Here is a 26,948-nt window from a genome sequence, read left to right on the forward strand (position 1 = left end):
GCAGGCTGCCAGTTTTAAGTACACCCAAAGCAACAAATGGCTCTGCAGGAGATTCAAATTATGAAATAAGCATCTCTGACACTTGGACTATACAACCCAGAAGATCCAAAGGTACCAAAAGTACCCAGGATCCATAAGGAAACCTTATATATTCCCTGGCCAACCCCAATAGGACAAACACAGTACAGACTGCTATGATTCTAATGCTATGCTGTCTGCAGCAGAAAACTGTTCTCTATTAGAAAGGCAGTTCCCAGCATGTAACTGAGCCCTAATAGAGTCTGAGTGCCTAACCAGGGTACATCAAGCCACTATGCAATTGGAGATCCTCATAATGAGCTTAGAATGAGCTTAGAGCCTAGATTCAGCCACTAAGTGATATGGTCAAAATGACACAGCCGCAACTCATCACCTAATGGAAAAGATACTTTCAGGATCAGACCTGAGTAGGCCCAAAAGGTACAAGTAAGTTACTCAAACAAGTGGCCTAGACCTTCGTGTTACCTACTTCTGTTGCAGTGATTCTAATCTCTCAACTCATACTTTTGTGGAGGTTCCTTATGACCAGCTAATTAATGAAGGAGAGGGAAAATCTGAGTTTGACTCACAAATTAATCAGTTTTTGATCTATCAGTTTTTGCTGGAAATACTGCTGCCACAATACAGTCCCCTCAGGAGTGGCCCTGAAACAATGGTGAGTGGAAATCCCTTTTGTGGGCTCCGCTTTGTGAATGGGTCTTAATACATATGTTGGGAAGCTTTGGGTTCAATGAGAGGAAGCGCCAGAAAGGCTGGAGGTACTAAAAATAAACTTTGTCTAAGTTATGGACTGAGTTTTTGTATCCCTCCCCCAAAATTCATATGTTGAAATCTTAATCCCAATGTGATTGGTGGCAAAGCCTTTGGGAAGTGATTGGATATCCTTATAAAGAGACCCCAGTGAGCTCCCTCACCCTTTCTACCATGTAAGGATATGGTGAAAAGTTGACTATCTATGAACCAAGAAGTGGGCTCTTACCAGCCAGGGAATCTACCAGCACCTTGATCTCAGACTTCTCAGCCTCCAGAAATATGAGAAATAAGTGTTTATTGTTTAAGCCGCCAAATGTACAGTATTTTTGTTAGAACAGCCCAAATATACTAAGACAACCTCTTTATAATGTCTCCTATAGCCACGCCAAACTATCTCAGCTGAGAACCACTGATCTAAAAGATGCATTAGACAAAAACAGGATCTGAATACAGACATTCCTTAGGGGCCTCAACATTCCATCAATGTCAGTAAAAGATTTATGTAGGACTTATCTATACACCAAAGAGCGCAAAACTAAATTTTAAAACAATCCCTGTCCATGAAGAACTCCCACATTAAAATCTCCATCATCCTCCATTATCCAGCATTATCTATGAATAATCATTCTGGAAACACTTGCTTTTTGGATTCTAGTTTAAAAACTGGAACTTCCAGAACTATAAGGTGTAGGTGAGCGTAAACACATGCACACAGTGCATCCACACACAGAATGGCTGTTCTAATCTCTGACTTGCCATTTCTGGATTTCTTCCAAGACTGTTAGAGTACATGATACAAAATCCCTGACACTGTCATTGTCTTCATCATCTTTGTTTCTGATGGCCCCCTCTCTTCCCTCTCCCCTTTTTTCTTCTATCATCTGGCACTCGTCCTGTGACTCAGATTTCACACAGGAAAGTCTGCCTTTTACTAACATTGCTGTCCTCCTCACCTTCCGTTTAGATAGAGAATGGACTAAATCATTACTGTACCATGGTTTCAGTTGTCCTCACTCATTGTACAAATGGATTTGGACTGTTTTTCCAAATGAAGACACTTTTATTTTTTATTTTCCTTACTTCTGGGTTCAGTGCCACTACGATATTTGAGGGTACCAGATAACCAAAATTTACTGTAAATAAATGTAATGATTCTAAGTTTGTTTATCATAGTTCCAACAGTGATGAATTTACAAGTCCAAGCTTTCAAGAGTAGATGTAAGAATGGTCTTCTGATGAACATATTTTGCTTCTTCAGGAGCTTTTTTCTATGCCCTGTTTCTATTCAGTTTGCTGGCAAGGCACTTTGATTTAGTCATTTATTTAACGAGTATTTGCCAAGTTTCTGTTATATCTGAAGCTCCTTACTAGGCATTGACGACATAAAGATTAGTAAGATGCAGCCCCTCTTCTCAAGGAACCCGGAGTCTAAGGAGGAAACAAGAAAGTACACAACTGTTTTGTATGCGATTTGATAAATACCGTAGCAAAAACAAACACAAGTCATGGTGGGAACACAGAGGAGGGAAGATTTAATTCTGCCTGGTGGGATATGGAAAGTCCTCATGTGAAGTGTGACATCTGAGCTATAACCTAAAGGGGGGGTAGAAGTTTGCCAGGCCAAACACCTACAAATTGGATACTAAAGAAACTATAAATGCCAAGGCATGGAAGATCAACCTAATATATAGAGAGAATTAGGTACTTATAATTACGTGAAGGAAATAAGGCTTAGAAGGAATGCAAGAGCACAATCCAGAATGAAATGACCTATGTATATATTGCTAAAGACTGGCCTGTAACCTGAGATGCTAAACGGAAAGCCATTGAAGGACTTTATGCATGGAAGTATCATGATCAGATAGGCACTTTACAAAATCACTCTGACCATGCTAAAGGAAAAATGGGAGAAAGATAAGAGGAAAAACCAGATGACTAGCCAAGAGAAATAATAAGAGCCCAACTCCAGCAGCGGCCAGGGTATGGGAGCAGGGAGCAGACGAGAGAGACTAGACAGACATTTAGGAGATAAGTTAAATAGGATCAGATGATTAATCTGTATGTGGAGGATAAAGAGGAAAGGGAGAGGGGAAAGCAAAAGAGAAGAATCAAGCATTATACCCAGGTTTGCAGCATGACAAGTGGATGATGGCAATGGCATTACTGGGTTAAAAGATTGGGAGAAAAGGGAACCAGTTTGGAGATCAAGATGAAGAGTTTGTTTTTGGAAATGGTAATTTTTTTTGGCGTATAAGACATCTTATTTTATTTTATTGTATTGTATTTCAAAATTATTTTTTCTTTAAATTCAATTAACACATAGTGTATTATTAGTTTCAGAGGTAGAGTTCAGTGATTCATCAGTTGTATATAACACCCAGTGCTCATTACATCACATGCTCTCCTTAACACCTGTCACCCAGTTACCCATCCCCTCACCCCCCTCCCCTCCAGCAACCCTCAGTTTGTTTCCTATGATTAAGAGTCTCTTATGGTTTGTCCCCCTCTCTGTTTTGTTTCTTGTTTTGTTCCCCCCCCTTCCCCTATGCTCCTCTGTTTTGTTTCTTAGATTCCACATATGAGCGAAATCATATGATAATTGTCTTTCTGGAAATGGTAAATTTAAATAGCTTGTGGGATACTCCACTGGAGATAAACAGGAGGCCGCTATATATAGGTCAGGATCTCAAGAGAAAGGTCAGAGCTAGACAGATAAGGCATATGGGTAGTAATTTAAGTAAAACGACCCCCCCAAACCATCACTTGAAATGGAAACCACACACGAAAGTATCACACTCAGAAATTAAGTGTGCATAGAAACCTTCCCAAATGGAGACTAACATTAAGAACCATTCAGTCACTAAGGCAGTTAGCTCTGTCTTCTGATAAAACAAATCAATATACTCTCTCCAAGTGAAACCATGTTATCTTCCTTAACCTTGCCGTTTATTAAAACCAAATTCTCTCTTCCCTTACATTCTATTCATGTATACATTAAACATGTATTTGCTAATTAATGTAGTCCAAATATCAATATCCTTATCTGTTTAGCCCTGACCTTACTCCTGAGATCCTGGACAAGAGAGACCCTGTCTAGATCTGGGGCACTTTTTTTCAGTCGAAGGTGCATTGTTCTACTCCAGATGTTTAATTGTTTACTTAAAAATGAAATAATTTTGTCATGGATTGGAATAAATGACATTCAAAAATTATAGTCATCCCAACTTTTTCATTTTTAAAATAAGTCCTTTAAACAATAAATGACCTCCAAAAAAATCAGTACAATGGCCTCCTGATATAGTGACTGTTCTATTTCATAAAGTATTCATCATCATCTCATTCAAATCCTACAGTTCAGAGATTAGATTTCTTGAAAAAGTAAAAACAAAAAAATAATTTGGTGAAAGTCAAAGCTTCTTCTTGAATCTTACTTCAATACAGTTAGATTTCATAAGACAATGGGTTCTAATCACATCCTGATTGGTACAGATTAATGCAAAGAGTTAATGCAAGAATTAATGGTCATTAAGAAAGTCACTCCATGCATACTGATATGTGATTATGCCTGAAGATATGTAAAGTCATCCACAGCTGGAAACACACTAAAATAATAAGGCTACAGTTGGAAATGCTGTTTTAATTATGAATATCTTTTCTATTTTTAGATAGTACTGATCTTCACTTACTTGTAGTAATGATACAGTATTTTAATTTAAATTTTCACTCTTTAAAATTCACATATATATATAATATATATATAATTAAGAAAATATATTACTGACATGTGTAATAGTTTCTACATTCAGAAAATTCCTGAGAGGTTTATATTTTCATCTTAAAGAGAAAAAGACGACAATCACAATTAAATTCATGTGTCTAGTTACATTAGATACGCAGAGTTTAATATGTGTTTACTTGATGCAAAAATTGTTATCATGAACATGGAAAGGTTAAGAGACATACTTAGAGGCCACCAAAAAGAACCGCACCATCCTACTTTTCACTGACTAACTTCTAGATTATCTCTAAATTATCAAGGAAAAAAACATTTATTGAGTGGCCACCTAGCCAGTCATTTGATCACACACTTTACCTAATTTAATCCTTTCAATGTACTTTATTATTAGTCTCACTTCATAAAGGAGAAGAGAAGCTTACATAAAGACCTTGTGGTGATTTTTAAATCTGTTCAAAAATTCTTTCCAGGGCACCTGGGTGGCTCAGTCAGTTAAGCATCTGACTCTTGATTTCAGCTCAGGTCATGATCTCAGTGTCCTGAAATTAAGCCCCATGTTGGGCTCTGCATTCAGCAGGGAGTCTTCTCCTCCCCTCCCCTCTTAAGGGCACGCACTCTCTCTCTAAAATAAATAAATCTTAAAATTGGAGTCTAATTCTCTTCCCCTTGAGTGTGAGCTGGATTTAGTGACTTAGAATATGATATAAGTATTGCTTTGTGAATTCTGATGAGATGATAAAAGATCTGGGGCATACTAGCTGCCACATCGTGAGGATATTCAAGCAGCCTGACTAGTCAGGTAGGCTGTCATAACAAAATACCACAGACCAGGTTGCTTAAATAACAGAAATTTATTTCTCACAGTCCTGGAGGATGGGATCTACAAGATCAGGTGCCATCTGATTCAGTTCCTGGTGAGAACTCTCTGACTTGTGGACAATTGCCTTCTCACTGTGTCCTCACAAGCTGAAAACAGAGCGCTCTGGTGTTTCTTCCTCTTCTTATGAGGACACCAGCCTTATCAGATGACAGCCCCAGCCTTATAACCTTTTATTTAACTTTCATTACTTCAGCACAGGCCTTGTCTCCAAAAAGTCACATTGGAGAGTAAAGCTTCAATTTATGAATTTTGGGAAGACACAAATATTTAGTCCATAACAGAGCCCTATGGAAAAGTTCGCATGGCTAGGAAGTAAAGCCTCCAGCTAACAGCCATGTCAGTTAGCCAACTGGGTAACAGTTCTTCCAGCTACAGTCAAGCCTTCGGATGACTGCAGCCTGGGTCAGTATCTTAAATGCACCTCAACAAAGACACTAAGTTACAGCTACCCAGCTAAGCTTGCCCTAAATTCCTTACTCTCAGAAACTATATGAAAACACAAATATTTGTTGTTTAAGCCACTAAATGTTGGAGTAACTTATAGCAGAAATACATAACTAATATATGTAGGTCTCAGTAAGTGGTAAAACAGGGATTAGAAACCAGGTTTTTCTGACTGCTGAAGTATGGGCTCTTTCTACTTTCCATACTGTCCACACAGCCTCTCCAATATTTAAAAACTCTTTCATTTATTGTGAGACTTTACATATATTACATCAGTTCATCTTAATAACTTTGAGATTGACTTTATAAAAAATACACAAAAGTGTATTTTTGTAATTAAAAATAATTTTTAAACCCAATAGAAGACATGGTTTTGATATTATAAAGCTCTACCTCTAATGATTATTTCAATCTGCCCACTTCTCTCTTATGATTACCTATGATTACCTTAATCTTTGCTGCCATAATCTCTGGCCTGGATAACTTCAGTGGCCTAACTTGTTCCTTGCTTCCATAGTTTTCTTCCCCAATCTGTTTTACACGTAGCAGGGGGAATGAACTTTTTAAAATGTAAATCAAACCATATTACTCTTCTACTTTAAATTCCTCCATGACTCTGTGACTCCTCTTGCTGGTTACACTTAAAATATCTAAATCAGAGTAAATAGTACTAATCATATGGTCACCCCGTTGGAGGCAATGCATTGGAAATACAATACAATACATGCTATATGATCACCTTCATTTCTTTTCACTTCCCTACACGGGTCTTTTTCCATCCCATGAACCCACAAGCCCATCCTCAATCTGGTCTTAGAGTCTTTGCAACTTGCAAGCCAAGAAAGCATATGATCTTAAGGGAATAAAATATGAACTCATCATAAAAAAGTTTAAAAAGTTATGGAATGTTGAAAAGTACAAGCAATAAGAAGTAAAGCCAGGGCACTGAAAATTTCAGAACATAGGCAAGAATATAGGTTACTTCACCTGTATGTTCTGCCTTTATTCTCTGTGACACAATGTCTCAAATTATCTCTCCTACTGAGTTGGTACTGACTTAACTACAGACAGCTGTATATTTAAACACTCCCAGGGGACCAAGCTCAGTGCTCATATATAGCCATCGCAATAATCATGATTCTGCCTCTGCTGGCAACTACCTCTTCATGCACTTACTGAGAGTCCATACTCTCTTTTGTTTCTTCTTTTTTCTGCTTCCCTGTATATTTTTTAAGCTTATTTCTCAATCCTACATATTGTGTATTCCTAATACTCCACTAGATCCTGGGGCTCTCTATTCTCTCCATTACTCCTCTTTCCCTACTTTTGCTCAACATGGAAAAACAATTTCTTTCTCTTAGAAATCCTACTGTTTTCCTGACGACACCAAAAAAAACAATTCCCCTAAGAAATCTTACTTATCTAGGATTCTTGACACTAATGATTAAGAATTGTCTTTATTTTTAAGTGTCCTTAGCTATTGCTATGTAGTAAAAAGAAAAATAACTACAATGGACTTGCCTCCTCTTAGTTAGGTTTTAGGTTTTATAACTCATAAAACAGAAAGCCAAATATGGTCAAAATTGTGCTTACAAGTCTCTTAGGAGACCCACATTTGGAGACTAATATACCATCTCTCAATAAATTGATTACAATTTTCCTTCTGGCATGGACTGCATTACTCTTTTTGGTTTAACACCAGACGAAAGAATAGGCTTCTGTTTGGAGTTCAAATTATACTAACAAATAATTATCATTAAACATAGGAATCACAATCTAACACTAAGATCTCATGTTATGAGGCAGGAGAGAACTGAGAACACCTGAGGAAAAGCAGCAGCCTGAAACCTCCCCTCTCGCATTTACTTTGGGTCAGACACTCTAAGTAGAATGGTGAAATCAACCCTGTGATGTAAACTGCTCTCCCTCCTCTCTCTCTCTCTCTCTCTCTCTCTGTTCCCTCTTGCTAAGTTTGCCTTAAATCCATGGGTGATGTGACTACATAACATATATGTAAGGCCATTAGTTGTCCCAACTGAAAGACAGCTGTTTTGAAATGGAAGGAAACACCCTCTCCTTGCTTTCAGCCATAACTAGCCTCTACATGTATATTACTCTGGGTTATATGGGGTGACCACCAAATCTGGAAACACAAAAGCAGAATAAATAGCTCATTGATATCATATTACAATACACTTCAAAATGATGTTATCTATATTTCCAAAAGCTATGGCTACTCCGTACACAAAACAGTCTGAACAATTATAGTCTCTACTCTTGCAGATTCCATGAGCTAAAATAAATAACTGTTACAGATAAAAGCATAAAAGTGGTAAGACAATTTAACCAAAGTAACTGTTGTATCAAACACATAACTGAAAATGTAAATGTAAAAATCTATGTATCCAGTCTTCCTTTGGGTAGTAAGAAAAAGAATATGTGCATGACGTAGAATTTTGTCTTAGTTTCAATCCTTAAAATCATTTAATTACACTTGCTTAGCCTCTTAAGAAATGAGAAATATATTTTTACACCATTTGCCCATTACTTGATTTTCAGGTATAAAACTTTCTTTACAACTCCAAGCCTAAGTCTAAAAAGTAAAAGTTAGATAAACTTCCTATCTGGTAATTTTAGCCACCTTCACCTTCTCCTTGGAAGAAAAGCAATTAGGTGTTAATTGGATGGTTGTAAGGAAAACCTGCTGAGTTCCAGACAAACTGGATGTGTTGGGTTAGAAAGAGAATGATTGTTCCCATCGATTTAGACTGGACACCTGGTAGGCCCTTTAGAGGACCTCGTACCAGTCTCAGAAAAGAGCAATATGGACTCAAAATGACCAACCAGATATAAAGAATCATGATCACTTCATTATCTGCCAATAGTTTTGTAAAAACTACCAGCATAGAAAATTAAAGGTTTTATTGCTGGACAGATGGGCATGCATGCTGGGAAGCCATATAGCTGGCTCACACAAAACGGATGAACAATTCCTGGATTTTCATAACACTGCACTTGAAGACACAGCAATTTTCAGCCTAAGCACTAAGGCCAAGGGAATAGGAAAAACTTCTTTTTAATATTTTTCCGATAGTTAAATGTGGGTATCTAGAGAATTTCCATTTATAGTTAACTTGGCTCTTCTTGGCATGCCTCCTACCAGGATTCATTATCCCACTCAGCATCAGGTGCCTTAGGGAGGTGGGCGAGAAGGCCATGTCCACATTGCCTTGATCTCTGCTATCTGTTAATCCTAACTATGGCAACGGCTGAGTTACATTATTACTCCTCTGAGACTATTTATATTTAATACAAGATGCAAGCAATGGTTCCCAAATCCTGGTCTAGGAAACATTAAAAATATAGTTTCTTTGGACCATATTACCCATGATTATGGTTCAGCAGGTCTGGGGAGGGGGAGATGAAGGAACTCGCCAGAAAACAATATTTTAGCTATTATTCTCAATAAACACACACCCATTCAGGAATCACTACTTAAAAGATCAAAAACACCAGAACCCAAAGTAATACATCTCTAATGGTACAGTTTCACTCATGGGCAATGGATATAAAAATTTTGGAAGGGAAATCACACATTAGGAGCTGCCTACCCACCTTTGCATGAACACTAACCAGGTTGGGCTGTTTTAAATTTCCATCTAGCCAACATCTGACTACAAAAAGTTTGAACAAAAATGACTATTCCAACCTCACTTCAAGGATTATATGAAGTGATGAGCCAGTAAACTTTTAATAACTGGATCCAGGGGGAAAATGTGCATGTATGCTTATTATACACTTTGCTGATATGAAAGATATGTAACATACACAGAATAATAAAATATACAATATTCTTTGCTGTGAATTCCACATACCTCTAACTTCAGTGTGAGCTGTTACTTTTTGAAAATCCACTAGGAGGTTTTATAACTCTACTGCCAATAATAGTGTCAGAAAATGAAGCTATGAAATACACTTGATAACTATCCAATTTAGCCAAGACATCACTCAAATCACTAACAAATGAGTGTAGTTGTGACACAAAAGTTGGTTGATAATTTCGTTTATGTTAAAATGTTAAGATTAAAGTGAAATACAAAAGGCCTATGCAAGAATTTTACTCTTCAATGATGCAAGTGTTTCCTGGCTAAATCTGATAATAGTTTGTGAATACCGGAAGCAAATTTCCTCATTTTTTAATGCTATTCACAATTTAACAACTATAGACATGACACGCTTTAAGTTTAATCTGCATTTAACATTTTCTCCATCACTTTTAAAACTTAAACAATCAAGACACTAAATCAAGTCCTAATTTGCACCATTTGCTGATTGCTATGATGTAAAGGCTCCCACCTGGCTAATTTGAAGCTACCAACATGATATCACAGACGGCTAAGTTTGGAAGAGATGTACGGCAGCGTCTCTTCCACCAGACAATTGATATGTATAACCTTAAGAGCAGAGATAATGGTTAAAAGTAATTTAAAAAATTGGGAAGTTATGAAATTTGAATATTGAGTACTTTTGTTTTAATATAAATTAATTATAAGCTTATATAATTTTTAATGGTGGTTTTTTTATTAACATATAATGTATTATTTGTTTCAGGGATACAAGTCTATGATTCATCAGTCTTACACAATTCACAGCACTCACCATAGCACATACCCTCCCCAATGTCTGTCACACAGCCACCCCATCCCTGCCACCCCCCTCCACTCCAGCATCCCTCAGTTTGTTTCCTGAGATTAAGAGTATCTCATCATTTGTCTCCCTCTCTGGTTTCATCGTTTCCTTTTTCCCTCTCTTCCCCTATGATCCTCTGCCTTGTTTCTCAAATTCCACCTATCAGTGAGATCATATGATAATTGTCTTTCTCTGATTGACTTATTTCACTTAGCATAATACCCTCTAGTTCTATCCACGTTGCTGCAAATGGCAAGATTTCATTTTTCTGATGGCTGCATAATATTCCTCTGTGTGTGTGTGTGTGTGTGTGTGTGTGTGTGTGTGTACCACATCTTCTTTATCCATTCATCTGTCGATGGACATCTGGGCTTTTTCCATAGTTTGGCTATGCTGGACATTGCTGCTATAAACATTGGAGTGCAGGTGCCCCTTCAGATCACTACATTTGTATCTTTGGGGTAAATACCCAGTAGTGCAATTGCTGGGTCACAGGGTAGCTCTATTTTCGACTTTTTGAGGAACTTCCATACTGTTTTCCAGAGTGGCTGCACCAGCTTGCATTCCCACTAACAGTGTAGGAGGTGTGTTTAATAACTGGTTCTCATAGTTCCTGAAAATTTAAAAATTAACTCACAAACCAGTTAGAGCCACTGTTATATGGTGCTTACAATGTAAAAGTGAGAGGAGGTAAGGCAAAATAGGTTAAACAGCTCATGCCACAGGAGCAGAGGAAAAGAAGACAGACTATGTAGAAGGGGAAAATGTAGAAAAAACTTACCTATCTGCAACCTTCACTCTCAGATATTCCCATTTCTTAATTATATAGGTGGCAACTCACTAGCAGACTCCTCAGTAGAAGAGTGAAATTCAATTAACATGGTCACTCACCAGGGCACCTTCTCTAAAAGCAATGGGCCCATGGTTTTCAACCCTGTTGACCACCAAAATCAGCCATGATTTGTTTTATTTATATATCCATATATATACATATATACATTATACATTTTATTTATATATATGTATATATACACACATATATATACACACACACACACAGATACACACGCGCACACACACACACACGTATTAGGATCACCTAAACCAAAATTTCCTAAGATAATTCTACGTTGGAAACTACTTTGAAGTTTTAGCCTGAATGTTCGACATTTAATTGTGTCCACATTAAAGAGTCCATTTCAGAAAGCTCGTCTTGAAACTAGGTAACTACCATATCAATTTCAACAAGTATATGAAAAAATCCATTCCTGTGCTTAAATAGGAAACTCTATACTGCATATTCTTTTTGGAATAAGCTGTAATAATGGGGTACCTGGGTGGCTCAGTCGGTTAAGTGTCTGCCTTCCACTCAAGTCATAATACAGGGTTCTGGGATTGGGCCCTGAGTCAGGCTCCCTCTCCCTCTGCCACTCCCCCAGCTCCCCACCACCTCAAATAAATAAAATCTTTTTTTAAAAAAAGGAATAAGCTGAAATAAAAAAGAATGTCATTTACAAAATTTCTTGCCATTTTTTTCTAGTATCCAGCCATAAATTCCTCAGGTGTGAAAAATTCATATTTATAATTTTCTGTTGCTTTGCTGTATTTTCAAAATTGAAAGATAAAGAAACAAACTTTGATCTGCGAATATGATGACAGGGACAGAAAGAGTACTTTATAGGACATATTTTCAAAATTGTGTATATGGAATGATATTTCAGGTTTGGAAAATCCCATTACTTTAAATGGGATTTACATGGTTACATTCCAAACTACTTTGAAATTTTAAACTAGTATGTTCGACTTTGATGGTGTCTATTCAACTTAAGCTCAGATGACTTACTTTTATAAGTCACTCTTTCAACACTCAAGTACTTTGAAGTTAAGAAGTAACCACCTAACATTTTTAAGCTTTGAATCAACTTTAACATAATCATCAAGCTAAGTAAAAATTATTTTTAATAGCAAAACACAAAATTATTTCTGAACAACCTTTATGTTATCAAAATGTATAGATTTAATAGGATTACATTCTGAACTTGAACTTAGGAATATTGGTAATCATCTAATGTTCAATGCTTAGCATTATAATAAAAGCATCATGTCAGAGCATTTATATTCACTACTTAAATGGCTCATCTTGAATGTTTTCACCCTTCAACCATTTCTCTAGTTGGTAGTCTCTCATTAGAGAGGTTAATATTCTCCTGATAACATACAAGCAGTTTGCTGAAGACACTTTCTGAGTCTTCATTTACATACGGCTTCTCCTCCCACTCCCACACCTCGTAGTAATGGAGTGTCAGTGTTGGTGAGAGTGCCTAGAAGAGCATGAATCACTTTGGATGATAATCGCATAAGTAAAAGTTAGTAGCACAACCATAAGGCAATCAGTTGCCCAGTTTAGGGTTCAATTATCCATTTGCCCTTGAATTAATACTCAATTTTACAGACACAATGATTAAGTCTACCCCCGGGACATAGGCAGAAAACTGGGGTGCAAACCATAAAATGTCACTATCTATCCACAGTACTAACTTCCATTTAGCATTTCATTTTTGTTCACTTACACCTATCTGTTTATTGCTTACAAAACCTTCTCATCAATATATTAGTCAGATACCACCTAATGTTCTTTGGCACTTATTATAGTTCCCATTAAGCTAAAATGCTAAAATAGCTTTTTAAATACTGGATTTTTATCTTTGCCAATGTGAAACTATAAAACCTTCTTTATCCATTCATTGCATCAAAAACTTGATTTCCCCAGATGCTAAATCATTAATCTTGTCTGGATGTATTTCAAGATCAAAGCTCCCATTTTAATAAATTTACATGACAACCAACAATAAATCCTCAGATGCCCACCTTTTTGGATCACAACCTGACTAAATCCTTCATCTGAAGCTGATCCTACACTGGATTTGGAAACAAAGAACATATTTGGGGAATTAGATTTAGACAGAGACAGCAAGAAATCTTCCTTTTACATATTTTCCCTTTTTCTGAGCCCATGCAATAAATTTAGCTCTGCAGGTTAACGGAAAACATGGATGTTATTATACATGCTGCTTTGTTCCCTCTGGCTCTCTTCAAAATATCTAAGACCAGGGCCTCAAAGAATTTTCTATAACAGAACTTTGCTGCCACCAACTGAACACATTCACCCAATGCAAGTGAACTTTTTTACAAATTAGTGCTGGAAAGAAAGACGAAGGAAGATCAAATATTCTCTGGCCCAGATCCCAAACCCTAGCCAGAGCTCCATTTCTAATCCATTTCTAATCAGTAATACCACCAGAGCAACAGCAGCCCTCTCTTCCTTCCTAGACCAATTCATATTAATATAAAATTTCTCCTTTATATGTAAGCAAAGGGCACTTGTTTTATTCATACCAACAAGCATAAATCAAAGGCTTTGTGTCAGGAGTGTCATGTCATGAAATGATGACACTGAACTGGTCAGTGAGCTGGTCTAAATGGGTTATCAGGTCAGAAAAGCAAACTCTTCTAACCAATTCTCACTGGTGAATTCTTATTTTTAAAAAATGCACCAAAGTCTCTACAAGTGACTCTAATTTCTTCTCTCTGGGCCAGATCCACAGCCCTCCCTTAAAGAGATTGATGTCATTTAGTCAAGTGGCCCCAGATCTTAGCAACACACATAATCAGAGGTAAAATACAAACTCTAAGACCCCTCCCAAGACCTGCCAACCAGAGCCTCCCAGAAGAGAGTTTGAGCAACAGAAAATCCCAATTCACAGCTAGAATTGAGAATCACCAGCATAGTCCTATTCCCACATTTTCTGGCTGGGGGAGCAGGCTCAGAAAAGTAAAAGCAGTCCACCAAACTGTATACAGGCTCTTAGGGAAAACCCTAAGAAGGCCCGGAGCCCTGGTTTTAGAGAGCGTAATATCTGAACTCACCGGAGAAGTTTAACCTACATGGAAACACTCCAGCATGTTGACCTTCGCCATACGCTTTGTTCTCTTGAAGAGCTCCACATAAGCAAGATGAAAATGTTTTGGTCAAGAAAACAGTCCTTCAAAGATAATAAGGAGAATAGCTCCAGTTTATTTTCACTTCATACCTGCCCCGTTTAGTCTGAAATTTTTGCCTTGAGTTTTGTGGGAGCTGAAAATATCTTTACAGTGAGTCAAATATGACCTACTTTGTTAATTCCCATAACACTAATATTTTCCCCTGACGTAGCCCACATATGGCATGTTTTAAATTAAATTAATATATATTTCCAGTTTTTCATGTAGTTGGCTTAATACTTATAGTACATAAAAGGAAAGAACTTAAAACATGGTATAATATTTATTCCTACGATTTTGCAATTTTTTTTTTTTTTTTTTACTTTCCTCTTGGAAGTTTTCATTTTAGGTTTCTTTTAGCGTCTTATGAAAAAGTTTTATCCACCACTACTAATGAAAGAGGGTTTTGTTTTACTTATCCTACTTCTTGGACCCCCAACTCTACCAGCCCTCTCCCCATCCAATCCTAGCCTTAGATAACCCAGACATAACTTTCCTTCGAGGCTCACCCTGGTTCATCCACCTTTTTAAAAAAAAAAAAAAAAGATTTATTTACTTATTTTAGAGAGAGAGCACGTAAGAGCAGGGGGAGGGTCAGAGGGAGAGGAAGAGAAAGTACCCTCGAGCAGGTTCCCCACTGAATGTGGAGCCTGATGCAGTGCTAGATCTCAGGATCCTGAGATCATGACCTGAGCCAAAATCAAGAGACACCCATTTAACCAACTGGGCAACCTAGGCACCCCCTGTTCTCTACCTTCTTGCTTAGTGGTAACCTTAACCTGCTCTCCTAGCGAGCACCCAAGAATCCTTGGAATTAAATGGGCACTGCTGCCCCCACTTGATTAAGATGGCACCAATTCTTGAAAATAAGACGTTGGTTTTACACAACACAGCTTTCTCTTCTCGGAAATTCAATTTGCACTGATTAATGGGGGGTAGGGGAGAAGCAAGCAAGATGGAGGTTAATATTGGGAATGGTTGACACCACCATGAATGACACCTATATATCTATAAAAGACAAGACTCCTCACCAGATATCTGATAGGATCAAAGAATAGGACATTTTCTGAAGGTACCTAACCCAAAGGAATGAAATGGTCAGGCAAACAAGCTGCTTTCAGTTAACAAAGCCTCAGTAGTTGGAGGGGTATAGGGCTATGAATAACTCTGCTTTGGTACCCATGTGGAAAAGTATAAAGCTAAAAGCAAAAACATTTTTATTCCTGCTTCTTAAAAGAATACAGAATGGACTCCAGAATTCTGAGGATGCTGGAGAACGCTAACATGATTCTGCCCCCTGTAGGGCTTCAGAATATCAGTGGAATACAGAGAAACGGTACCAGAGGACAGATCAAAAGAAAAAGCCAAACCAAAAAAAGGGAGTTAAAAACAGGGGCCACGCAGTCATTGGAAAGACTAGGGGTAGACACAGATTCCCATTATTAACTTAGAAGCCATTTTACAGGATGAAGGTGGTGAAATTACAGATAAAACTATTGAGTACCAACTAGGTTTCAGGCACTAGTGATAGAAATGAGTGTGTTCCACCTCCAAGATGTTTTACTCCACCTCTCATTTGCAAACGTATTATATATCTCTTGGAAGTATAACACTATGCCTTCCTCCTCAGTCCTGATATACACTTATCACAAACTAAAAGTTCCCATAAGAAGTTGTTAACTGGGGGAAGGGAGGGGAGAGGCAATATCTTGGCTAATTATTGTCATAAAGAGTAAGTAATATTAAATCTAAATCTATTACATTTATCAGATATTGTCCTTTAATTAAATAAATAACACCAAAATAATCCTAGACAATAACCCACTCCTATAAGGGTATATTTTACAGCCAGCTTATCCTGGTAAAGCCAATAATATAGATTTTTATAAAAACTCAGTCTTCTACAGAAATCATACTGTGGTTCTATTATAGCAAGGTAATACTTAGCCGACTATTTGCAGGCTGAAGTAATATCTTTGATGCTTTAAGGTATAAAAATTCAGTTAACAACCAAAAACTTGTCTAAGCTTTTGAAGTTGTAAAATTCCTTTTTTTATAGAAAAAAAAAGTGGCTCTTCCCACTAGTATCTTTGAGCTTACATTACGAGGATTAGAGTTGCATTTCACTAAAAAAGCAAAAAGAAACAAATACTTAGTTGTGTTCATCTGGACAGTAAATGACCATATATAATAACATCTGCACTTACTCCTCAGTCCCTCGAGTCCCATGGAGATGTACTCGGCCAACAGCAGGCTGCTCCAAGTGGGTTTGACAGGTCTGTGGGGCCTGCCATTGTTAGCTCTCCTACCCTATCTATTGTAGTCAGCTACTGTTTGGTATCATGTGGGAAAATCTGCCAGCCACAGACTGTTATATCATTGAACTAAGACACTTCTCTGCTGTTCTAAGAATTCTCATGCACATTTGATCTGGAGAGAAAGTTTATTGCAAGTTTATTAGCAGTGAATCTTCTAGAGTTCCATTATATGGAACCTATGACCTACCTTTGTGGTCCCTATGACCCACCCTTATGGTAAAGTAGGAAAGCCCACAGAAGAAAAACATAAACACCAAAATTTTCAAAACACAATGTCAGCACTGTTACCTAAAATATTTTAATTAACTAATTCATCATCAAGATTTCAAGAATTTTGTGAAAATTTCTAACATGATTTGATTATAATCTAATACTGCCACACACAACTGGTGGCATAGGAACAGAGTTCCTCAGAGACAAAGCCTAGGAAACCCAAACTCAAGGCACCTCCGTTTCAGTGATTATCAATAATTCACTATAATATAAAATCTAGATTAAGTTACATAAAGCCACATACCAAGTACCTAAGAAATATGACTACAGAAGATGACATGTCTCTCATTGATACTTCTATTTTCATTGATGCATTTCTATTATTGTAAGGTATATCTTGTAGTCCCAACAATTCCACCTGTACATTGTACCCCAGTGCAAAACTAGCAACCTCAAACATTTACCTGAATCATTCAGATCCTTATAAATATATAATATCTCAGCTCATAATTGCCTAGTAATGAGTTACCCTTTTGTTTAAGCAGAGTGGCACCCATCTCAGTTTGGAATTTGAGTGCTCTAAGTAACTCTTGGTGCCCAAAACTATCTCCCTAATTTAAAAAACTTCAATCTCTAAAATTTCACATCCGGGAACTCATCTTGTATTCCACTTCTAAGTGGAAAACATTTCCCAACAGTCCACATATTTTATTTCCCTACAGTAAAGTCACTTATTAAAACTGAATTCTTTAGTTGAGATTTGAAGCTCTGTGGCCTGAAAGAGGACAGACAATTATAAAAGAGGGAACGACCAAAGAAATGACAACTGGAGCACTGAGAACTTGCCTACCTCCCAAGTTATTTAGTTGCCAAATCCACAGAGTTATCCTGACATACCAATAGATTCCTTCTATCACAATGGTGGCAGAAAAAGAAAAATGGCACAGGAGACGAAAAGGGATCATGGGAAAATCTGGCCATGGCAGATACTATTTTACAAGAATTTTCATTGTGGAAGACAGAAAACTATAGTAGAAAGGGTCAAGTCATTACATTATACCTCTGAGCTTCATTTTCTGACATATACGATGTTGGAAATATACCAACGAGAACCTACCTTGAACCTAGAAATGAGAAAATGTACATGAAAGCATTTTGAACATAATTAAGTATCATACAAAGGTAAAATATATCACACACATCAGATTCAGGACATGTTCCTGAATTTCTGTTTGGTTGTCAAAATATAAGCCCCTAATGAGTCTTTATAAGCCAAGATTGCCTTGAATAAATCTACACAGCTTCCTCTGCCATTCTCATTGCTTTCTCTTCTTCCCTTTGGGGGTGATGTGAAAAATGGGAAGTAAAGATTCTGGCTATTTCTGATTTCCGAGCTTCTCTGTGCTGCCACTATAGAGATTCCTTTTGGTTTTTATTTGGTTCTTTGTCTGTTCTATTGGCACATCTTTAACTGAATCTGCAGAAGCTCTAAGCATCAACAATCTGTGTGAAGAAAATGAATCCAGGGGCGCCTGGGTGGCTCAGTCGTTAAGCGTCTGCCTTTGGCTCAGGGTGTGATCCCAGAACCCTGGGATCAAGCCCCACATCAGGCTCCTCCGCTGGGAGCCTGCTTCTTCCTCTCCCACTCCCCCTGCTTGTGTTCCCTCTCTCGCTGGCTGTCTCTCTCTCTCTGTCAAATAAATAAATAAAATCTGAAAGAAAGAAAGAAAGAAAGAAAGAAAGAAAGAAAGAAAGAAAGAAAGAAAGAAAGAAAGAAAGAAAGAAAGAAAGAAAATGAATCCAGAGAGGAAGAATTCATAGAAAAAGAATCGTGGACATGGAAGTTGATAGAAGTTGCATTTGTGAAATAACTTTCATGGTCAGAGCAACTTAACCATTTGTTTTAACACAGTGACACACTACACTGAATAGACTAGTAAAGACTGATAACAAAGAGCATTATTAATAAGCAAAGACACTGAGGAACTTATTCTGAAAAGTGGCTGGTAAAATGAAACAAAATGAGAAGACAGACTTTTAAAGTATTAGGTCGACCAAAAAGCCTTTGAATCCATACCACTTCCTCTAGGAACACAGGTGGCCAAAAGAGTCACTGAACTTATTCTGTGGCACAAGTTCTAGAAGTGAGTACTGCTCATGGTTTTTAAATCTTTTCATTTACTCTCAAAAGTAGAACAATTGGAAGCCAAAGTATTCTATTCTATCTGACGAATAATGGACATACCACATCATAATCACCACTGCATTAGTCAATAGTAATAGTGAAACTGAAATATGGCTCCAAATATATGCCTATATGCTTATAAATATAGCATAAAATTGAAAGCAATATAAAATAAGGTACTGAGAACAAAGAAGACAAAGCAAAATATACCAGGAAAAAGAATAATTTATTCGGTCAAAATACAGTCAAATAATATTTGCTGAATACTCACTATATCCAAAAGCTACATTTTAACTTAAGAGTATCATTTTGAGTATTCCTTCTACTAACACTATAAAAGAGAAGGTATTAGTCCTATCTTGAAGATGAATAAATTGAGGCTCGGAGACATTTTTCAATGATTACACAGCTAGAAAATTAGGTAGTAAGCATTCAAACAGACTCTAAATCCTAAGTTCTTTCAATATAATAACTTACTTTTAATATAATAGGTCTCTTATTCTATTGATTACAGGAACAATAGATTCAACAATTATGAAATAGGGTGCCCAAAGCCACAGATACTAGAAAGTATTTGCAGCAAATGCTGAATGATCTTTCGAACTTTAGAGAACACGAATAATATGGCTATTTTAGGGATAAAGAAAAGACTAAGATGGGGGTCTGTTAACACCTTCACTGAACACTTTCCATGAAGCCAGGAAAGATAATCACCATGAACCATCGATGTCCAGACAAACGGGAAAATAAAACAGATTGTAAACAATTACCAGGTAACATAGGGTTGAAGTATCCTAAGCTAACATGAAGAAGTACTAACATATAATTGAACAAAAAGAAATATATTTTCACTACAGAAGCCAGTAACCCTTATTTAAAACATTTTTCATTTCCAAAGATTTAAATCATACCTTTTTCTTACTTAAAAAAAAAATGGGGCATTTTTAAGGACCACAAGGCAGTGCTCAAAAGAAACTAGGAGGCTAGAGCAGAAAAGAGTTATTATTCTCTTCTTTTGTTCTAGTTCTCTACAGTGTCTTAGTTTGGTATCATTTTTTCCCCACCTCACCTCAGTACATCACTTTGGCAAATGATGAGGAAGTGAGAAAAATGAATATAAAATTTTTTCAAACCTTGAAATTTTTCCATTACAAGAAAAGAGCTAGCAGAGTTTAATCGAAGGAAAATTCATAAACATGTTTTAATTATGACAGGAAAATGCCTGAACATTTTTAATAGCAAAGTAACTATCATTTCCCTCAGAGATTAATCATGTTATCCACACATAGAAATGAACTAGAAAAATGAGATAACCTGAAAAAGACAACCCCAAAGCCAAAAAAAACTCTATTTTGAGCATTCAGATAATTTGTATATAAGATATAATTTGTAAAAGCTGACATTATCTACACAATTGTCACCTTTCAGTTAGTCTGAACTGTGACTGATACATGTAAAAAAAGTAAAACCGGAAATCAGCCCAAATGTCTATTCTGCTTTGAGAACAAAAACGAAGTACTGGTAGCACAGGGATGTTGAACATGAAGTATATGACACAAGATCAACAAACCTCAAAAACACTGTGCTAAAGAAAAAAGCCAGATTCAAAACACCATACATTGTATGATTTAATTTATATGAAATGTCCAGGATAAGTCAATCTATAAAGACCAAAGGTAGATTAGTGGCTGCCCTGAGCTGGGGTGGGAACAGAGCGACTGCAAGTGGACAGGTGATTTCTTCTGGAGATGATGGAAATGTTCCAAAATTAGACTATGATGATAGTTGCACAACTCTGCAAATTTACTAAAAATCATTGAATTATACACTTCGACAGAGTGAATGTTATGGCATGTAAATTATACCTCAACAAAGCTGTTACAAAAACATTTTTTAATTACAGTCCTACCAAATACCAATTTAAATTCTGAAAGGTTTCCTTTCCCCTTTGTTAATGTAAAACATAAATTAGTTCTTCAACAAGAATTCTGTCCCATCATTTCTCATGAGCATGAAGTGTCCAACAGGACAGTATTTATATTACATTTTCCTCTGAAACACTCCCTATGCAAATTAAGATAAACCTCAATGGAAACCATGAGCCTTTCAAACCACCAGCTCTAATTCCTTTCTATAGCACTAATAAAAACCTACAGAAGGGTCAAATTTAGGGATGGATCAAATTCTGGACTAGGAGAATGCTTAGTATTACTCATGTCTGAAAATATATATATATATTTTTTATATATTTTTATATATAATACATTATATTGAATATAATATGATTGTACTCTTTTTTAAAGATTTATTTTAAAGATTTTATTTCTTTATTTGAGAGAGAGAGGAAGAGAGCTATGGGAGTGGGGGGGAGGGGCAGAGGGGGAGGGAGAGAAAGAATCTCAAGCGGACTCCTCACTGAGCGCAAAACCTGCTACAGGGCTCAATCACAGGACCCTGAGATCATGACCTGAGCCAAAATCAAGAGTCAGATGTTTAACTGACTAAGCCAACCAGGTGCCCCTATAATTGTTCTCTTTTAAAGTATTTTCTATTTTGGAATATAAATACTCTAAAAAATAAGATTTTTGAGACTGTTATTCATAAATTTACTTTATTAAGTTTTCAAAATTAGTGGCAATATTTCCTGGACCTGAAAGGGGCTTTTTAATGTCTCACTTTTATATTATAGGCCACATCAGGTTGGGTTAGCCATGCTCATTAATGAAAAATCTCTTGGATTTAATGGAGTGTCACAAAGTCAGTTAAGCAGAAATAAGTTAGATAGCAATAGAAAGGGCTCTTCTTACCTTTGTGATTTTAGGAGATATACAGATATTATATATCTGTATATATATATATACAGCCAAACAGCCAAACTAGTTTACCCAAAGATATTGTGCTTTTTATAACAAATAATCCCAAGCAGAAGTAAAGATCTTCATGTCTTGAGGGACAAATAAATTTCTTCAAACCAATATAACTGTTCTGTAACTATAAGTATGCACTACTAAAGAAAAGATGTAACAGTGGTCATTAAATTTACCATTTAGTTCATAGGTAGAAGAATAGCAAGAAATAACACACAAAAGAAGGACTATACCAGAACTAAAGGTAAGATGAACATCACCAAGAGATTATGGCCAGTGGGGCTAAGAGGCTGTGAATGTTACCAGGCACTTGCTTCAAGGTAAAGCTGCTGAATATCACTTGAATTTTACCATACTCTTCATTGAAAAATACTTACCTCCTTTTTTAATACCAACCTTCCTACACTCCAGTTACAATTGAAGCAATTGCTTTCCAAGCTTACTGGACAACTGACTCCCGAAGACTTCTTTCCATTGACATCCTGGATTAGGTTCACTGTTTCTTTAGACTTCCTAATTTTCTCTTTCTTGTACTCTGTTTTTCTTTAGATGAAACTCATTCTCACATAATTTTTTAAGTAACAGATATGTAGAGGTAAACTTGCTAAGCCCATCTATCCCTAGAAATATCTCTAGATGCCTCACACTTGATCACTTGGCATGTGAGCTTCCGTCATTTCCTCTCAGGACCATACAGGACTGCTTTGCTGTCATCCAGCATCCAGTGTGCTGGACGAGCAGTCTGATGCCACTCCTTCGTAGGTAACCTATTTTCTCTCGGAATCATCTTGCTTTCTCTGCTGTCTTACAAGTTCACCAAGCTAGAGCTCATCAGGTTTCAGTAAACCCCACTTTCCAGTCTGAAGGCTTGTGTCATCTTTCAGAGCCTCAAGACTTTTATCTTTAATTTCTTCTGCTCTTTTTCTCTGAAAACCCCATTAGATATAATGAACCACTCATGTTGATTTTTCTATGCCTCATAATATTTTATCTCCTATTTTACTTCTTTTTGGCTTTTAGTTCGTATTTTAGGATGTTCCCTTGATGTTTTTCCTCCAGCCCTTCTACTGAACAATTTTGATTTCAGAAAGCATATTTTAAAAATTTTTCAATTCCTCTTTGTTTTCTAATTACCCCTTTCTTATAGCAGCATCTTCAGTATTTAAGAATATCCTACCAATCCAGGGGCTCCTGGGTGGCTCAGTCTGTTAAGTGTCCAACTCTTGATTTTGGCTCAGGTCATGATCTCAGGGTCCTGGGATCAAGCCCGTAGTAGAGCTTGGCGCTCAGCGGGGATTCTGCTTGAGGATTCACTCTCAGTTCCTCTCTGCCCCTCCCCTTGCTCATGTTCTCTCTCTCTCCAAATTAAACAAACAAATCTTTTTTTAAAAATCTTATAAATAAATAAATCTTAAAAAAATATCCTATCAATCCAAACCCCTCTGAGAAATTAGTTACAGTTTTTTTGATTATCCTATTTCCTGGATTATCCTGAGAGTTACAACTGTTTGATCCTCTTCTTTGTGTCATTAGCTTGCTGAACATGCTGGAAAGATTCTTGATTGCCTGTTAATATTTATGAGTAATGTCTAATAAATGACATTACATTTATCAGTAATGACTGAAAGGACATTCCTCTGCCATTATATCGTTTGATTTTCTACCACAAGTCTTTCCCCTGCATGGAAGAGCTGACTGCAAGTTCTGTGATTGTGGGCAGGGTATTTCCACTAGCAAGTTCACTTTAGGATGAATGAATGGTGATCCAGCAAACCAAATGTGTATGTTCTTCACGCTAACATAAGGAGGACTTCATCCTGCAGTAATAACACTTAAACCAGGAACCTTTGGCCTCCCTGGACAGATAGTTCAGTTGCTGTAGTGGAAAGCAGCTCTGAGCTGTAGCTGTCAGTCTAGGGGGTGTGCTCGCACAGGAAGTAAGTACCCTGCGGGAGGAGGGTGGGAGAGCGGGCAGTAAATAAAGGATCTGGCCCACCATTCTGCATAGAGTCCTTTAACTAAGTGCCTTGTGAAGTGCCCCCGGCATGATCTTGCTCTTGTACTTACTGACTTGAAGCCTGTCCAGGACTCCTAAGAAAGAGAAAGGCTACTCCCTCGGTTGTAGCCTTTTCCTGGATGTAGAAAAGTAGTTCTGGGCAGCTACTTTCCCCTTTATGTCTTATCCACCTCTCCAAGTTCCAATCCACCAGAAATTCAAGTCTATAGTCTAGTGGTCCCAGCGCCACCCCGTTCTCATAACCACGCCTCACTGTTTGCATTCATTTTTTCGATTTATCCCCTTCCTATATCTATAACATCATTTCAGTAGCATTTGGGTAATTAAGGAAGGTAAATACATACATTGTTCTATCCATCATATTGAAGCAAAAAACTACACAAAAATATTGAACTATAGGATTTGGGGTGGCTTTTCTCTTTCTCTCTCTCTCCTCCCTCTCTCCTTCCCTCCCTCCTTTTTCATTTTCTTTCTTTTTCTTTCTTTCTTTCTTTCTTTCTTTCTTTCTTTCTTTCTTTCTTTCTAAGAACTGAGGAAGTAAACACCTACCCCAGAAAAGATTTTAAAGAGGGAATGATTTTAAGTAGAACTTGTATCAGGATTTTATTTACTTATATTCTTGTTATTCTGCTATGTTCTGAAGATGTTATACTATATTTAATACAAGATCAAATGAATTGTGAAGCAGGAGAAAGTAAGAAAATTGGGATGAAGTGAGAATCACTGGTGAGCAGATAGAATTAGAATAGACGAAGCCAGAAATAAGTTTAGAATACCAAATGCACTCTATAAAAAACAAATTTAACAAAAACTTTCTAGCAACCAACACAAATAAGAACTATCTCTTACACATATCACTGTTTCCACAAGATAGAAATAATGCAGCTAAGAAAATATATTTCTGATAAATTTTTATTATAAGCAATGTAGTGAACATCTTCAACAATAAATATAACAATAATTTTCATAGAGGAAAGACTCAGAGGGTTAGAATAACCATGAAAGAAGCAGTTAGTGAAGTGCTTGGGAGAGTGATAAAGGTTGCCTAATTAGAAATGAGATCGTAGCTCTAAAGAAAATCTGTAGTGCTCTCTTACTTACCACCTTATGTTTTCTCTATAAAGAATTATATAATATTGGAATCCATGTGTCTTTGAGGCTCTCTAGTTCTACTCTCTATTTTTACATGTTTGAACAAGAGATTAATCAACTTCTAATTGACACTTGCAGTATTGAGGAATTTATTATTTTCCAAGGTAACCCATTTCATTTTTTGATAATTCTACTTATTAAACATTTATTCCTTATATTGAATCAATGTATGCTCTTACCCATTGGTCCTATACCTGGTTTCTGGAGTTGCAGAGATAAGCCTAACTGCTTGCCATGTGGTAGATAGCGGAATGAATGCTTGTAGGCAGCTAGCATGGTACCCTGCCTCTCCATGCTATACAGTTTCAGGTATCCTGTTTGTAAAGAAACTCAGAAAATTTATTATGTGCACATGCTCATCTTCCCTGAGTCAGCTAATACAATAAAAGAAAATTGGGGTTAAGAGAAAAGGAAAATATGACATTGGCAAATAAGAGAGAGAGCCCACCACATTATATAAAATAGACTATAAACATCAGATTCCTGAAAACCTAAATTCTTGGGTCTTCATTGATAAGAGGATATTTTTAGCGAATAAAATATAGGATGTTCAAGTATCCCTATTGTTGTAAGTAACAGTTATTTTGAATTACTTTAAAAGTACATTATTATTTATCACATAGTATTTCTGTTTTTAATTTTTTGAGGAAACTCCATACTGTTTTCCACAGTGGCTGTACCAATTTACCTTCCCACCAATTGTGTGCAAGCATTCCTTTTTCTCTACATTCTCACCAATACCTGTCATTTCTTGTCTTTTCATTTTACCCATTCTGATAGGTGGAAGGTGCTATCTTATTGTGATTTTGATTTGCATTTCCCTGATGATTAGGGATGCCGTATATTTTTTTCATGTGTTTTTCACATTTCATGTATTTCTAGGCTCTATTCTGTTCTATTGATCTATATATCTATTTTTGTGCCAGTTCCATACTGTTTTGATTACTATCATTTTGTAGTATATTTTGAAATCTGGAATTGTTATACCTTCAGCTTTGTTTCTATTTCTCAAGATAGTTTTGGTTATTCAGGTCTTTTGCAGTTCCAAGAAAATGAAAACGCTAATTAAAAAGATATATGCACCCCTATGTTCATTGCAGCATTATTTACAATAACCAAAATATAGAAGCAACCTAAGCATCCACTGACAGACAAATAGATAAGGAAGATGTGGTGTGTATACAGAATGGAATATTAAGCAGCCATAAAAAGGATGAAATTGTGACATTTGGGACCACATGGACAGACCTAGAGGGTGTTATGGGAAATAAGTCAGACTGAGAAAGACAAATACCATATGATTTCATTCATATGAGGAATCTAGAAAAACAAATGAATAAACAAACAAAAAGCATAATCAGACCTATAAATACAGAGAACAAACTGATGGTTGTCAGAGGGCAGTACAGGGGTGCGATGGGTAAAATGGGTGAAGGGAGAGGGACATACAGACCTCCAGTTATAGAATGAATAAGTCATGGAAATAAAAGACACAGCATAAGGAATATAATCAATGATATGATAGTGTTGCCTGGTGACAGATGATAGCTACACTCACGGTGAGCATAGTGCAATGTATAAACTTTCCAAATCTCTATATTGCACACCGAAACT

The sequence above is a fragment of the Ursus arctos genome, unplaced genomic scaffold, assembly GCF_023065955.2.
Source record: "Ursus arctos isolate Adak ecotype North America unplaced genomic scaffold, UrsArc2.0 scaffold_37, whole genome shotgun sequence".
NCBI lineage: Eukaryota > Metazoa > Chordata > Mammalia > Carnivora > Ursidae > Ursus > Ursus arctos.